Source organism: Pipistrellus hanaki (genome assembly GCF_964339955.1).
Source record: "Pipistrellus hanaki genome assembly, chromosome: 8".
NCBI classification, from domain to species: domain Eukaryota; kingdom Metazoa; phylum Chordata; class Mammalia; order Chiroptera; family Vespertilionidae; genus Pipistrellus; species Pipistrellus hanaki.
This window is the reverse complement of record NC_140510.1, coordinates 21206576-21221498: the sequence shown is the minus strand read 5'-3', so window position 1 is coordinate 21221498 and position 14923 is coordinate 21206576.

Here is a 14923-nt window from a genome sequence, read left to right as displayed (position 1 = left end):
TGAATACATTTTTATAACTTAGATCTCTATGTATACTATATGTAGGAATAGTATTTATCTGATTTGTATAATTCCCAGTAGAAATGTTTGTCTCTAATTATGTATTTTTTTTAGCCTTCCTACATATTAATATTGTGGAAGACAGATCAAAACCCAGAAGTTTCAACTCTGAAGGTTATGTTCCAAATGAACTGTAATGTTGAAACAATTAACATTTACTAGATGAATCATCAAAGTCAATAGAAATGTAAAGTTATTTGCATTTTAATATACATTTTATTGCATTTGTTACATATAGAACACCAATATAACTATTAAGAAACATGTGTTGCAGTAAAAAGTGCACCTGCTGGGTGTTAAAAAAACATATCCCTGTCTGGTGCAGTCATTATGAAAAACAGTATGGAGTTTCCTTAAAAAATTAAATTTGGAACTGCCATTTGATCCAGTATCCCACTTCTAGGAATATATCCTAAGAAACCCCTAACACTGATCAGAAAGAATGTTTGCACCCCTATGTTTATAGCAACATAATTTACAATAGCTAAGATCTGGAAATAGCCCCAGTGCCCATCAGTGATAAGTGTATAAAAAAAGTTCTGGTATACTATGGAATACTATGCAGCTGTGAAAAAGAAGGATCTCCTACCCTTTGAGACAGCACTGGGGAACCTGTAGAATATTATGCTAAGCAAAATAAGCCAGTCAGAGAAAGACAAGTATCACATGATCTCACTCACGTGTGGAATTTAATGAAAAAATAAAATAAACTGATGAACAAAATAGATCTAGAGACATAGGAGCAGAGTACAGACTGTGGAATCTCAGAGGGTAGGTGATGCGGAAGGGGGGTGAAGGGAGTGGGAAGAGATCAACTAAAGAACTTAAAATCATATTCATAGTTCTGCTCATAACTGAGGCCATTTGCAAAAATCATTGTTCTCTCTGAGTAATGGCTTCCTCCATTTGTAAAATTAGTCTTAGGTTAGTGATTTCTGATATTTACATGAGTCTATATTATACATAATGGTAGAATTGTTTCTCATAGCCAACCTAGTTCAGGTTATTCCACCGGAGAATACAGCACAATGTTTCTTAGTCTCCCATAAATGTGGAGATTTGCCTCAAAAAATCAGATAATAAACATGTATTTGCAAATAATAGTAGAAAGGGGCTAGTGAAGAAACTTTTGCTCTAAAAATGTGAATTCTTTTAAGAAGCTGTATTCAGAGAAGTCAGTATTGTCAGTGTGATGTGCTATGGTTATTCCAGCCTTAGTAGAGCTCCCTGTGACTTCTCACACTTAGAAATACATGTTGCCCTCTGGAATTAGAAGTAGGGCAAGGCAATTTGTATTCATTTCTGTTCAATCAAGGAGGGTTCAGTAGAGGAGGCTCTATTTTACAAACCTTGTTATGAAAGAAGAAAGAATGTTAGTTTAATGCTCTCTCCCATTAAGTGCTCAGGAAGGCATGCTGTCCAGCTCAGAGGTAAGTGAAGTTACTCTGTTCTAGTGACAGCAAGAACAATGATAGAGTATTAAGAAAGGTGACATTTAACAAGTCTGCCACTAACTTACACTGTGACTTTGTGCAATAAGGGTCTCCTCTGAAGATAATGGTGATCTGCATTTCTTTCTAATTTATCTTCTGGATCTCAGGGAACATATTGTAGATATCTATTGGACAATTTCATAATTGAGATTTACTTTATATATGGTCCAGTGAGAATAAAAAAATGATTATTAAAACCTACAGGAGAGAGGAATGAGAAATCCTGGGTCATATATAGTTATAACTTATCAAGAAAATCTTTCAGAAATACATAATATTGGAAGTGATGAAGCCAAACTGGTGATAAGAACCCTTTTCTGTAAACATTTGTAGACATCCTCAACACATCAGTTATGGTTCAAATTTAAAGCATTTTGACAAAGAGTAAGTTTTTCATTTTTTCATATAAATTTGTTCACTAGTAATAATGGACATTCACTCAGTTTAATTTCTTGATTTATTGAGGCACCAAACCTAACTTAGATGATGCATCATTTTCAATACAATTAATTTATTTCATTTCAATAAAATTAATATTTGTATTAGTATTTGTTACATTAAAATGGTTATAAACTTTGCAATATTTTCCACATCATGTCATACATAGAATATTAAATGTATATGACACCCTGGGGCAAAGTAGAAGGGTTTTGTGTATATCTATTTAGGATGTGGCATAGTGGAAAAACCTTATGCAATATTATTATGATAAGGAAACTTAAAATTATTAGTGAAATGTGTACCAAACTTAAAATAACCTAACTTTGCTTCCATGGAAGGCTGTAATATTTCCAATGAGCAGTTCAGCTCATGGAACACAAATTTCCAGCGGCTCCTCAGGCCCCTCAGTAAAGGGGTGTCAGCGCATTCCACTGCAGACTGAATGAACGCCTATGTGCGAGGGGAGAGCGCTGCGCTGCCATAAGGCCACGGGGACAGAAAAGCAACAGGCGGCTGTCCGCACTGATAGCGGGCTTGGAAGGGCATCCCATGAATCTATTTCACTCGGGAGGTCCTTTGAGAAACCCAGATGAAGCTAATTACACAGAGACACATGACCTTGCAGATTCTTCCCATGGTAGCTAAAAGCCTACTTGAAAAAGGAAAATCGTTTGGGCAATGATAAAAAGGATCCCAAGAATTTATAGAAAAGATTCCTTTATTAACTTTTGGTTGACAATGAGTTTGTATATTTTCAGAAAACTATTCCAAGACCATGGGGATTCCTGCAACAGAGAGGAGTTGTCAGATCTGCTCCAACCACGAAGACAAGAGGAGAAACAGCCCAGAGATGGAAGACGCTGACGATGCCTGGCCATGCTAGCAGTCAGCAGCTGTGCATTGCTGCAGGTTGCCCAGGACCAAACCAGAGAGGGTCAAACCTGCATTGCGACCATCTGTCCATCATCCAGATATCATTGCTGACATGTACACATAAGGAACTATTTGACATTGAAACTGGGCCTCAGAATGTTGGACACTGCAATTGGACTCAAATGTTTTATGTTATTATATGTTTATTTCTAGTCTGCAATTGCAAGATTTTTCAAAGAAAAGAAATGGGGCAAAATAATTATAAAGAACCATTGAACAGACTGTCAAACTATAGCGGGAAGGCAAGGGAGGTTGGGGGTGGGGGTTGGGGGCGGCTGTAAAATATCAACCAAAGGATTTGTATGCATGAATAAAAATATAACCAATGGATACGAGACATGGGGGGGGGCAGGTGAACACATATGTGAAAGGGGAGGAAAAAGAGGCTGGGGGGAGATCAAGTGGGGGGAGGAAGGAGACATGTTCTACTATTTGTAATACTTCAAAGGATAAAAACAAAAAAAAAAAGAAGTGAAATATGTGAATCACATACAAAATGTATGCCAGTATACTTGAGTGTATAGAATATTAAAAAAATTTATTAGAAAAGTCAAAGCAGGATGGAATATCCAGAGAAGATTGGTTGTTATATAATCAGTGCCTATAATAACGAGAAAAGATTCCATGTAAATTTTTATTTTAAAAATGATCTTTGCCCTAGCTGGTTTGGCTCAGTGGATAGAGCATCGGCCTGCGGACTAAAGGGTCCCAGGTTCGATTCTGGTCAGGGGCATGTACCTAGGTTGCAGGATTCTCAGGCTCTGGCTCCGGTAGGAGCTCCTGCAAGAGGCAACCTATCAATGTGTTTCTCTCTCATTGATCTTTCTATCCCTTTATCCATCTCCCTTCCTCTCAGTAAAATCAACAAAAATTTTAAGGTAGCACCTTAAAATTATCTTTAATTTTAAGGCTTTATATGCTGTAAAATTTTGTATTAAAGATAGTTGTTGTTTTTTTGCCCCACCAGTATGGTTCAATGGTTGAGCATCAATCTATGAACCAGGAGGTCATGCTTTGATTCCCAGTCAGTTATGGGCTCAATCCCCAATGTGAGGTGTGTGGAAAGGAGCCAACCAATGACTTCTCTCATCATTAATGTTTCTCTTTCTCCATCTCCTTTTCTCTTTAAAAAAGAAAAAAAAAAGTCAAGATATGAATTGTCGTTTAATAAATAGCCATGCATTGCTTAACAATGGGACATGTTCTGAGAAATGCATTGCTAGTCTAGTACCCCCAGGCAACATGATATAGACTACCCCTTCTATAATATATAAAATGGAACATCTGTATAAGCACTTTCCATGAATGGAGCTTGCAGGACAAGTTGCTCTGGGTGTTAGTGAGTGGGGCATGAATGTGAAAAGGAGGGACATTGCTGTCACTACTGTAGACTTTATAAACACTCTCCCACTAGCCTTTCCCCTGCTTACTTCCCATAGAGTCAGAAATAGAATATCAAAGCTGTCAATAAACAGAGATGTGGTCAGGATCGATTAGAAATATCAAGGAGAAACAGGATGGATAAGGTATAAATCACCACAATAGTGGCTTTCAGGAGGAAATGAAAGGTGGCCTGAGGATCTGTAGGAATAAAAAATCAAGATAGAGAGATAACAGAAAATAGCAGAAGGCTGTAGCAATGTGGTTTTGGTTATTGTATGTTGGCACAGTGAGAAGATTAAGAAACTTTGTGATATTCGTTTTTTAAAAAGGGATGTTTATATGCATATATTCATAGCCCAGGGACAGACAATAGTGCAGGGAAGGCCTGGGGTGGGGGCAGGGAGCAGGATGGAAGAATCAATGGGGTGGGGAGAGTGGACGAGAGGGAGGGACATCTGTAATACTTTCAAAAATAAAGATAAAAAGTGTTTAACATGGAGAGAGTGTAAAACTGAAGACTCAATTATTTTGACTCTGGGAATTTGATTTTTATTCCATTGACCCTATGCACAAAGGCTCTCTCTGGCATTGAAGTGATGGAAGAACAAAAACTTATACATGCTTTACATCATTACAACCTAGAAATATTTCTGAGGTGCAGGGACAGGTGGCTCCCCATGACCACAGAAAGCTTTTGCTACAGTGGCATCCCCTTAATACCTGTTAATGTGGCTCCAGTGTACCTGTGTCTTTACACAGGAGCTTAGGTCCTCAACAAGCAATGTACAGCCCTAGCTGGTTTGTCTCAGTGGATAAAGCACCAGCCTGCAGGCTGAAGGGTCCTGAGTTCGATTCTGGTCAAGGGCACATGCCTGGATTGTGGGCTTAGTCCGAAGTGGGGGACATGCCGGATGCAGATGATTAATGATTCTCTGTCATCATTGATGTTTCTGTCTCTCTCTTCCTCTCCCTTTCTCTCTGAAATCTATAAAAATATATTTTTTTAAAAAGTAATGTACAAATCTGGGAGGGTGGTAGCACCTTCTAAATACACTGAGTAGCCAGATTATAATGATCTTATCATATATAATAAAAGGCTAATGCACAAATTGTCCCCTTGACCCGGAGTTTGACCAGCAGGCCAATCTCCCATGTCCCCTCCTTTTGGCCAGGCTGGCCGGACCCCACCCATGCATGAATTCATGCACCAGGCCTTCATATATATATATATATATATATATATATATATATATATATATACACACACACACACACACTGAGTGGCCATATTATTATGCATTCAGAGATCATAATAATCTGGCCACTCGGTGTATATACCACTGGGTGGACAAGCTCCTCTGTGCTGAAACAATTTGGTGCCTCGCAGCTCAAATATAACCTTATGGGATCACCATTGTACATGCACTCTGAAATTAACAAACATGTTATGTGTTACATAACTGTAGACAAATAACTGTTTCTGAATTGATTTGGGGGAAATTAATTCTAGCAATTGCACCATTCATTCTTCTTGACATATCCATGATCTGAAAATTTTATCTCCTTTTTCTTTTTCTTTTTTAAAATCTCAATTCTTTGTTTATTGATTTGTATTTTGTTACAGGTCCTTTTAATAATATGTTCTTTGGCTTTGTAATATAAAAGTAATAATGTAGAAAGTTTGTTAAATAAAAAGCTCTAATCTGTATGATGAAGAAAGTCAAATATCAAAATAAGAGCCATTGATAGTATTTTAATCCCAGAAAATGTATACTTAAAATTCTTTTGCTATGTACTTTCAATTTAATACAGCATATTATCTGAATCTTTAAAAAATTATTGATGTCAGAGAAGGAGAAATAAAAACATCAATGATGACAGAGAATCATTGATAATTGTTTGCCTTCTGTTCACCCCCTACTGAGGATCAAGCCTGCAACCTGGGCATGTGCCCTGACCCAGAATCAAACCCTGACCTCCTGGGTCATAGGTCAATGCTCAACCACTGAGCCACACCAGGAAGACTGCTCCTAAATCTTTCTAATTTTATGTAGTCAGTCAGTTCTTGCTTGTGTTATGTAGACTTTCCTATTGTAAAAATAAACAAATAAAAATAACAACCAAGAGTCCTCTATATCTAAATTTGTGATAATAACGTTTTATTTCTTACTATAATAATATCAGTCATTAATCAGTCAGAAAAGGAGCCTCTCTGCTTTACACCGTAATCTAGGGACCTGGGCTCCTTCCAGCCTGTAACTTTGTCTTCTATTTTCCTGAATTTTCTCTCTTCATTTGATAGATGGGCAAAGGGTGAGAGCTGGAGAAAGCATGCCTGCTCTCAACCTCCTCAGCCAGGAAGTGACACGTGTCATTTCTACTCACATTTTTTTGGTGATAAATGACAATCTAGCACAACGTAGATGCAAGGGGCAAGAAAATATAGTCTAAATGCTATTCATAAAAATGAGAAAAATACATATTAGCTACCTGCAGCCTCTGTACAGTCTCAAGATTTACTTGTTAAAATCCAGGGGAAACTTAGGCTCTTAAAATAGTCGGTAATTTGAAAAGAGAGCTCACTCCTCCAGTCAGGCAGTGTAGAACCAGTGGGAGTGCAGTGGGAGAATCTGAAGGAATTATGAATCAAAAAGGCTACCACTGACACTAAATCAAAAGATTTGTTTTCTGACACATAATGTAGCATCAGTTAATACAAAAATGGCATCAAAAGTAAATAAAATAGAAAACAAATTTCCTATATAGAATTCTATATTTTACTCAGAAGATAATCTCCTTCTTTAAATACTTGTAATCTATAAGAATAAAAGGGTAATATGCTAATTAGACTGGACATCCTTCCTGATGAAGCCTGGGCCAGAGGGAATCCAGCCCTGGTCCCAGGTGCTTGCTGGCATCTGGAGGAGGGATGCCTGGGTCTCAGGTGCTGGAGGGAAGCCAATGTTAGCAGCTGGAAGAAGGAAGGTCTACTCTTGCACAAATTTTCTGAGTTGGGCCTCTAGTCTAAAATAAAGAGGGAGGGAGTACCACCCTTGGCAAAGTTCATCAATCTTTAAGATTTTTACTCTTATTTATAGAAGAAACAAAAATTAAAAATGATGCAAAAAGAAATATAAAGCAAAGCCTGATTAATTATATTCTGAGTTTTTTTTGTTAATTCTCACTTGATGATTTCTTCCATTGACTTTTAATTATATTCTGCAGAAGGGAGAGAGGGAGGGGGGAGAATGAGAAACACTCATGTGAGAGAGACACTTCAATTGGTTGCCTCTGAGACTCACCTGACTAGGGTTAGGGATGGAACCCACAACCCAGATATGTGCCCTTGACTGGGAATTGAATCCACAATCCTTCAGTACTTGGGCTGACACTCTAACCACTTGCTAGGGCTGAAATTTTTAAATGAGATTCTTAAAAATTTCTTTTTAAATTGTAATTCTTGGATGGCTCATTTTAAAGCAAACGGTGCTTGCATGAGGGGAAAAGAGAAAGAGAGAGAGAAAGATTGAGTTGAATTTTTCTTTCCTTTTAAATTTCAGTTTAAAGAAAGTCAGCCATTGTTTCAGCCTGCCTACGCTCCCAATCCCCTGAATGCCAGGACGGATGTGTGTGTGTCTGTAAGTGTCTGTACATAAAAGCAATTTGGTACCTAGTCGCAGAGTAGGAAATAGAAAAAAGGCAGAGAATAACTAATTAAAGATAGAATATTGAAAAGTTGCAACTTACCTTTAACGAATATAATGTTATTCTGTGTAAATCTGAGTATTTCCACTGAAAAATCCATGTTTTAAAATTAAAATATCTGTATTGAAGAATTTAGTTAATATCTTTTTTCTAAAGAACAAAGTGTATATACTAATAAAAGAGTAATATGTTAATTAGACCAGGAGACCTTCCAGTGACCTTCTGGATGTCCTTTCGGACAATGCCACCATGGCGGGGCCAAGACAGAGGTGGTTAGGGACAATCAGGCCGGGGGGGAGGGGAGCAGTTGGGGGCAATCAGGCCAGCAGGAGGGGCAATTGGAGGCTATCAGGACAGCAGGAAGGGCAGTCAGTTGGGGGCAAGCAGGCCAGTGGGGGGTGGGGCATTTGGGGGCAATCAGGGGAGGGCAGTTAGGGGTGATCAGGCCAAAAGGGGGGCAGTTTAGGTTGATCAGGCCAGCAGGCAAAGTGGTTAGAGGTGATCAGGCAGGCAGATAGGTCAGCAGTTAGGAGCCAGCGGTTCCAGATTGCGAGAGGGAGATCCAGTTGCCAGCAGTCAGACATCCATGGAGGGGTCCTAGATTGGAGAGGGTGTAGGCTGGGCTGACTGAAAACGCCCCCCCCCCCCAATTGCATGAATTTCATGCACTGGACCACTAGTAATACTATAAAAAGTATAAGATAATAAGCACTATTACTTTCAAATACATATGATAATTTATTTTCTTTTATTTGTATTTATTATTATTTTCCAACACCATTCATCCCCCATGTACCCTATTCCACCTCCATCATCCACCTCCCCATCGTAGTTTCAAATACATATAATAATCTAAATGGCATATTTTCATGTTAAATGTCACCCAATCCTGTTTGAGTGAAGTAATAAATCTCATTTGTAATTAGTAGCATTCTGTTCATTTACTAAAAAGTTACTTAAAATGTTTTTGTCATTAGAAAGTTTAAACATTTTTTTACTGTTTTGTTAACTAATGAGTTGACTCGTGCATACTTTCTCTATCAATAGTGCATGAGGAAATTTATGACTCAGCCAAGATCTCTGTATCATAAACATCTAAAGCTGGAGGTGCTTTGGTGCCCTGAGTTTCCTCCCTGCTGGCCACTGCTGACACATGCCCTGTGCACAGAAATGCTTTGCAAGCTCAGATCCAGTTGTGCCCAAGACCCAAAGCCAGTGAGAAGAGCTTGGATAAAAGGAATGTGATAGACCAGCTAGTCCTATGGGAAGTTCTCACTCTTAACTTCTGAATTCTGTTTCATGTAATACATTCCAAGACCATCAATCATTTCCATGATAAAAGCCAATCCAAATCCTAAGAGATGTGTTTGCATACCTGCTCCTTTGGGCTATCATAAAGGAGAAATAAAATGGACTAAGCTTTGCTAAGAGAGTCACTAACAATGAAGTTGGGAGGCCTTTGAGGAAATGGGGCCTACGCAGGTCTCATGTGTCAGTTCTTGGAGCTATTGTGAAGTTGCTGAACTGTTATTGAATTCAGCTCAAGGTCAAACGGGAACATCCTGGATCAATGACTGCTACATGGACACAGATAGACTTTACTTCCTTCTCACCATGGTGGCTAGACCATCTGCATTTCTTACCTTGAAAGGAACCAACCCCGTTTCAACAACCTCCGTCCGTCATTTACTTAATAGGCCTAATCAATTCCAACTGATTTAGCCAATATCGCTCATTACCTGAAGGTCTGGAGTGAGAACAGCTCTTATGCACTGCCCTTTATAAACCTGACTCTCCTTTCCCCTTCCAAGCACCACTTAAGTTGCTATCTGAATCTGTGCCATTGGATTGTGATCCCTCTTTTGCTCAAATATATGCTTTTCATATTTTATTATAGTCTAAATACATTTTTTGTCAGAAAATTACATTTCTGTCTCATCCTGAGAATAGTTGACAGATAATATTAGTGTTATATTTAGTTGAATTGTAATTCATTACATCAAAGAAAGCATTATATTAAATTACTCTGTTTACTCTTTTTTAGCCAGAGAAGGGAGAGGGAGAGAGGCAGAAACGTCAATGGTGAGAGAGAATCATTGGCTCATGCACGCCTCACACTGGGGACCAAGCCCTTGACCCAGGCATGTGCACTTATTCGGAATCAACCATGACCTCCTGATCAACACTCAACCACTGAGTCACACCAGCCGGGCTTCTCTGTTTATTCTTTATCTGATAGTTTTAATAGGCTACTCAATTGCTGGGGGGGAGGAGGGGGGCTACAACTTCTCCATTTAAGCTATCTATGTTGTATAAATATATTTGTTTCTTTTTTAAACCCATTAAATATATCTTAAGCACAATACCCTTTAGACCATTTAAATAGTCTCCATGTTTCGCCCCTGGATATGTTTAAATCTATAACAGTATATTCAAAACCAAACATAACATCATTCCTCTCTAGCAGCTTTCCCCATTCTCCTGTATTTGTTTGTTAGGCAACATGGTACTTCATGTCCTTCGTGACCAAAAATTAAGAGTTATGTTTAACTTTTTAACTTGCCTCAGTCTATTGGCAGGACCTCTTTTTTCTTCTGTTATAATGCCTTCCACACAGTTTTTTTTTTTTTTTCCCTCCCATACCTAGTTCATTTCCTTAAGAACTCTCATTTGTGATACTCTTGGCTTTTTAAATTACCTCTTATCTCCCTTCTTATGATAATGTCCTATTCTGTTCTCAGGCTGGTTCAGTGGATAAGTAATTGGATCATGATACCTCTCTGTCGAAACATGGGAAAACATCATAAGCTCTTCAGCAGGTTAAAAGTCTGCATTAATCCCACTGAATGCAAGTACTGGCTTACATTATCTAATAAAATGCAGAAAAATATCCCTGATTTATTTTTAAATATTTGTTATGGGCCTCATGTTTTGTATAACATTTACATACTTCTCTGTACAAAATAACCGTAATATTAGCGCTTTCACTGGGGTGCTCTCGGTGTCCCCAGCTGTTGTGGGAGCAGTGCAGTTCTTGGGATGCCACAGGAACAAGAATTTCCTGAGGCCCTCAAGGGAGGATGAGGGAATCTTGGAAAGCTTTACTGATGCTGTAAGACAAGCATGTCAGACCCAAAGGCTAACAGGGGCCAGATAAACAAGGTTTAAGTTGACGTGGGCCGCAAAAAAAACAAAAGCTTCAATTTTCATGGAAATGTAGGTTTATTTCGATAGAGACATGCTAAATACAAAGGGTTGAAATAAATGAGTTATCATTAACATAAAATAATAGAACACTTTAATAAAAATAGTATTTTTTATTGAACATTAACTTAACCAGATATTGAATAACTGCACAAATTAATAACCTTAAAACAAATAAACCTATTTTTCTTGTTCTTTGAAAGCGAAATATTTTCTGTTGCACACACCAAACAAGTCAGTCCAAGACTAATGACAAGGCAAATTGGCTGCTAAGATATTCACTGCTGATATTAGTGGAGAGAAGCATGTGCCTGAGTGTAAGGTGCGTAAGGGAAATGAATGCAACATGATCCTCGTAATCAGTCATCAGCAAATGTTGTAGTTCGTTATTAATAATTATGTATAACAGGGTACTGAAAAAATTAAGGTACAAAATTTTAATTAAAACATTTCTTATATACCATTATTTTGGCTGGGCTGCAAAAATATTTGTTATGGGCCTCATGTGGCCCAAGGGCCTCGGATTTGACATGCTTGCTGTAAGATTAAGGGAGTTCCCCACCAAGGTCCGATCTCCCTCCATTTCAGCATGAAAACAGTCCCATCTTCTCTTCAGATGGGATAAGATCAGAGCCACTGTCCAGTCATCACTCCATATCAAAACACAGTCCTTTCGCTTATGAGATAAGATGATCTCTGGTAGCATTTTAACAAAATATATTGAATTAACTTGCTAATCTCCATAGAAATATTGAGGCAGGGAATGGTCAAATCAATAGAAGTGATAGAAACGCCATTGATTTGTCAAATTCAGCATTTTAGCCAATTTGTGTAGCATGTTTTCACCACCTCTGGAAACTGGGAATGGGATTCTAAAATTAGAGTATTTGGCTATGAATTTTGGTTTTGTCTCATTGATTTTTTAAAAAAAATATGTTTTTATTTATTTCAGAGAGGGAAATGGAGAGGTAGAGAGAGATAGAAACATCAATGATGAAAGCAATCATCAATTGACTGCCTCCTTCATGCTCCTTACTGTGATCAAGGCAGCAACCCGGGCATGTGTCCTGACCAGGAATTGAACCATGACCTCCTGGTTCCTAGATCGATGCTAACCACTGAGCAACATCAGCTGGACTCTTACTGATTTTTGAATATACACAAGATAGTTTCTTATGATGCAAAAGGTGCTAATAGCACTTATTTCAAAGAGTTGTTTTGAAAGCTAAGTTAAACATTACATATAAAACAGCACCAGGCACATAATAGGTTTTCAAAATCACTGTCTTTATTGTTGTTGTTGGTTTTTATTGCATTGCTATTGAACCTCTCTCTAAACATTTTGATGATGTGATTGAAATACATTATTTCAAAAAGCAGCTTCATTTAATGTTGGATCCCTCTATTTTCTGTAATGCTTTATAACTATGTATTCTTCTGTCTATAATATCAAGACTTGTTCTATGGAAGTCTATAGATTAAACTGTCCCTCTTTGTCCATATCTACTTTTTATACTGTTGAAGAGAACTATGTCATCACATTTAAGTGCCCTTTCCCACTATGTCAACTTGCTTAGGCCATCGGTCAGTCCACACATTATCAATAAGTCCTCTTGCGATGTATGTGTTCTAGTTTTCCGGATTTTGTTATTGCTATGGCTATTATTTATTTTGGTTGCTTGGTTTTGTGTTTTTATTTTGTTTTTAACCATTCCTCTAAACCTCTGGCTTACAGTACAGAATACAATATTTCAGACATACCCAAAGAAACAGAGATCAGAATATCAGTAGGAATCACTTTTTATCTTGTTCTATTTGTTGCTGGACTTATATTATTGCTTTTGACTTTACTGTAGGTGTTGCATTAAATTTCTGGCTTGTAGTGAATTGAAAATCTCCTTAAAACTAGATATTTGCCCCCACAAGTGATGTGTTTAATTATAATTTTATATCTCCACCTTGATTTGTTGAATACGAAAAGCACTATCTAAAAATATTATGAATGTAGTACATTCTGCACAAGACTCTATGGCATTTTATTTGAAGTAAAGTAAATAGCAGACGAGGGAAAACAAGAGCCATCAATTTGCATGTTGTTTAACAAGTATTGCCATGCAGTTGGGTTCATTTTGCTGGCTGGCCTCCCTTCCAGAGGATCCTGGCTCCCTTCATCTCATAGGCAATAAACATTGTGAGCATCTGTCTCTCTATTGGTCTGAAGACAATCCATCCCGTGTTAAATCCAATAGTGTTGTTAATAGAGAACAAACTCAGTAGCTAAACTGTTGTGCCATTCATTGTTGCTGTCAAATGCATTCTTAAAATTTATTTTCTTTAAATTTCTCAGGAGAGAGTCAGAGATTGTCTAGTGTCACTTTAAAGAAAGTTGAAAGTTGGTTGGAAATAAATGCTTAGACTAAGCTTGGTTTGATGAAGTACCCCGAAAAAGGTTATAATTTACAAAGTACACTGCAGAGCAATGTGATAGAAAGTAGAGAAAAGATACTTAAAGTGGCATTGATTTATAATTATTTCATTATAAGAGTTTCTTGTTTTTATTCCTGCTTAGAATTTTATTAGAATAGTATCCTCTGGGGCATCTTTTAAATGTTTGTTTACTACTATATGGTTCAGATATTTTATTAGTGCCAAAGGAAAATCAAGTGAAAAATAAATTCACTGTCCTCAAGAGGCATTTAGCCTGGCATTATACTTTTAGTACATTTGAAACATTTAATAATCCCTGCTGTTGGAATTTTGAGACTTATTCTTCAGAAATTTTTTTTTCTTACTGAAATGCAAGTGTCCTCCCTTAGCTACCTGAAAAAACTGAATTAGAGGCCTTGCCTCTCATAAGAGATTATCACACTAAATCTTTTCCGATCTGTCTATAGGGCAGGACAAACTTCTATTTACTAAACATCCACTGTTATCCTCCTGCAATGACCATTAGAGAGTTGAGCAATATGAGTATAAAAAATTAACTGTTCAGTGGAAAAGAGTCTGGATATTAAAACCTCCAATAAAACACACATACAGTCACCCTGGCCGCTTTGGCTCAGTGGACCAAAGGGTTGTGGATTCAATTCTGGTCAAGGACACGTACCTCAGTTATGGATTCAATTCCTACCCCAGGCTGGGGCAAGTGTGGGAGACAACCAATTGATGTGTCTCTCTTACATTGATGTTTCTCTCTCTCTTCCTCCCCCTTCCTTCCTCCCTTTCACAATGTCTAAAAATCAATGGAAAAGATATCCTACAGTTAGGATTAAAAAAGCAAAAACAAACCACAAACCACAACCCTCCCCCCCCAAAAAAAAATAGTCATAGAAGGTTCTTTACTCAAATTTTCTCTTTCTAACTATTTCTTGAGATTTATTAAGATGTAATTAACATAAATATTGTATAAGTTTCAGGTATACAATATGTTCACTTGATACATATATATATTGCAAAGTGAATACCACCATAGTCTTAGGTAATACTATCATCACATCACACAATGACCATTTAGTTTTTGTGAAAATGAGAACATTTAAGATCTACTCCCTTAGCAGCTTTCAAATATAGTGACCCCCCAAAAATGTATAATTATTAATGTATAATTATTTAGGCAGTATTTATTAAGTATATTTCATTTTCAAATTTGAACTACTAGCTGTTAAAGTGTGCATACATTTTTGGGGGGACCCTGTATGCAATTT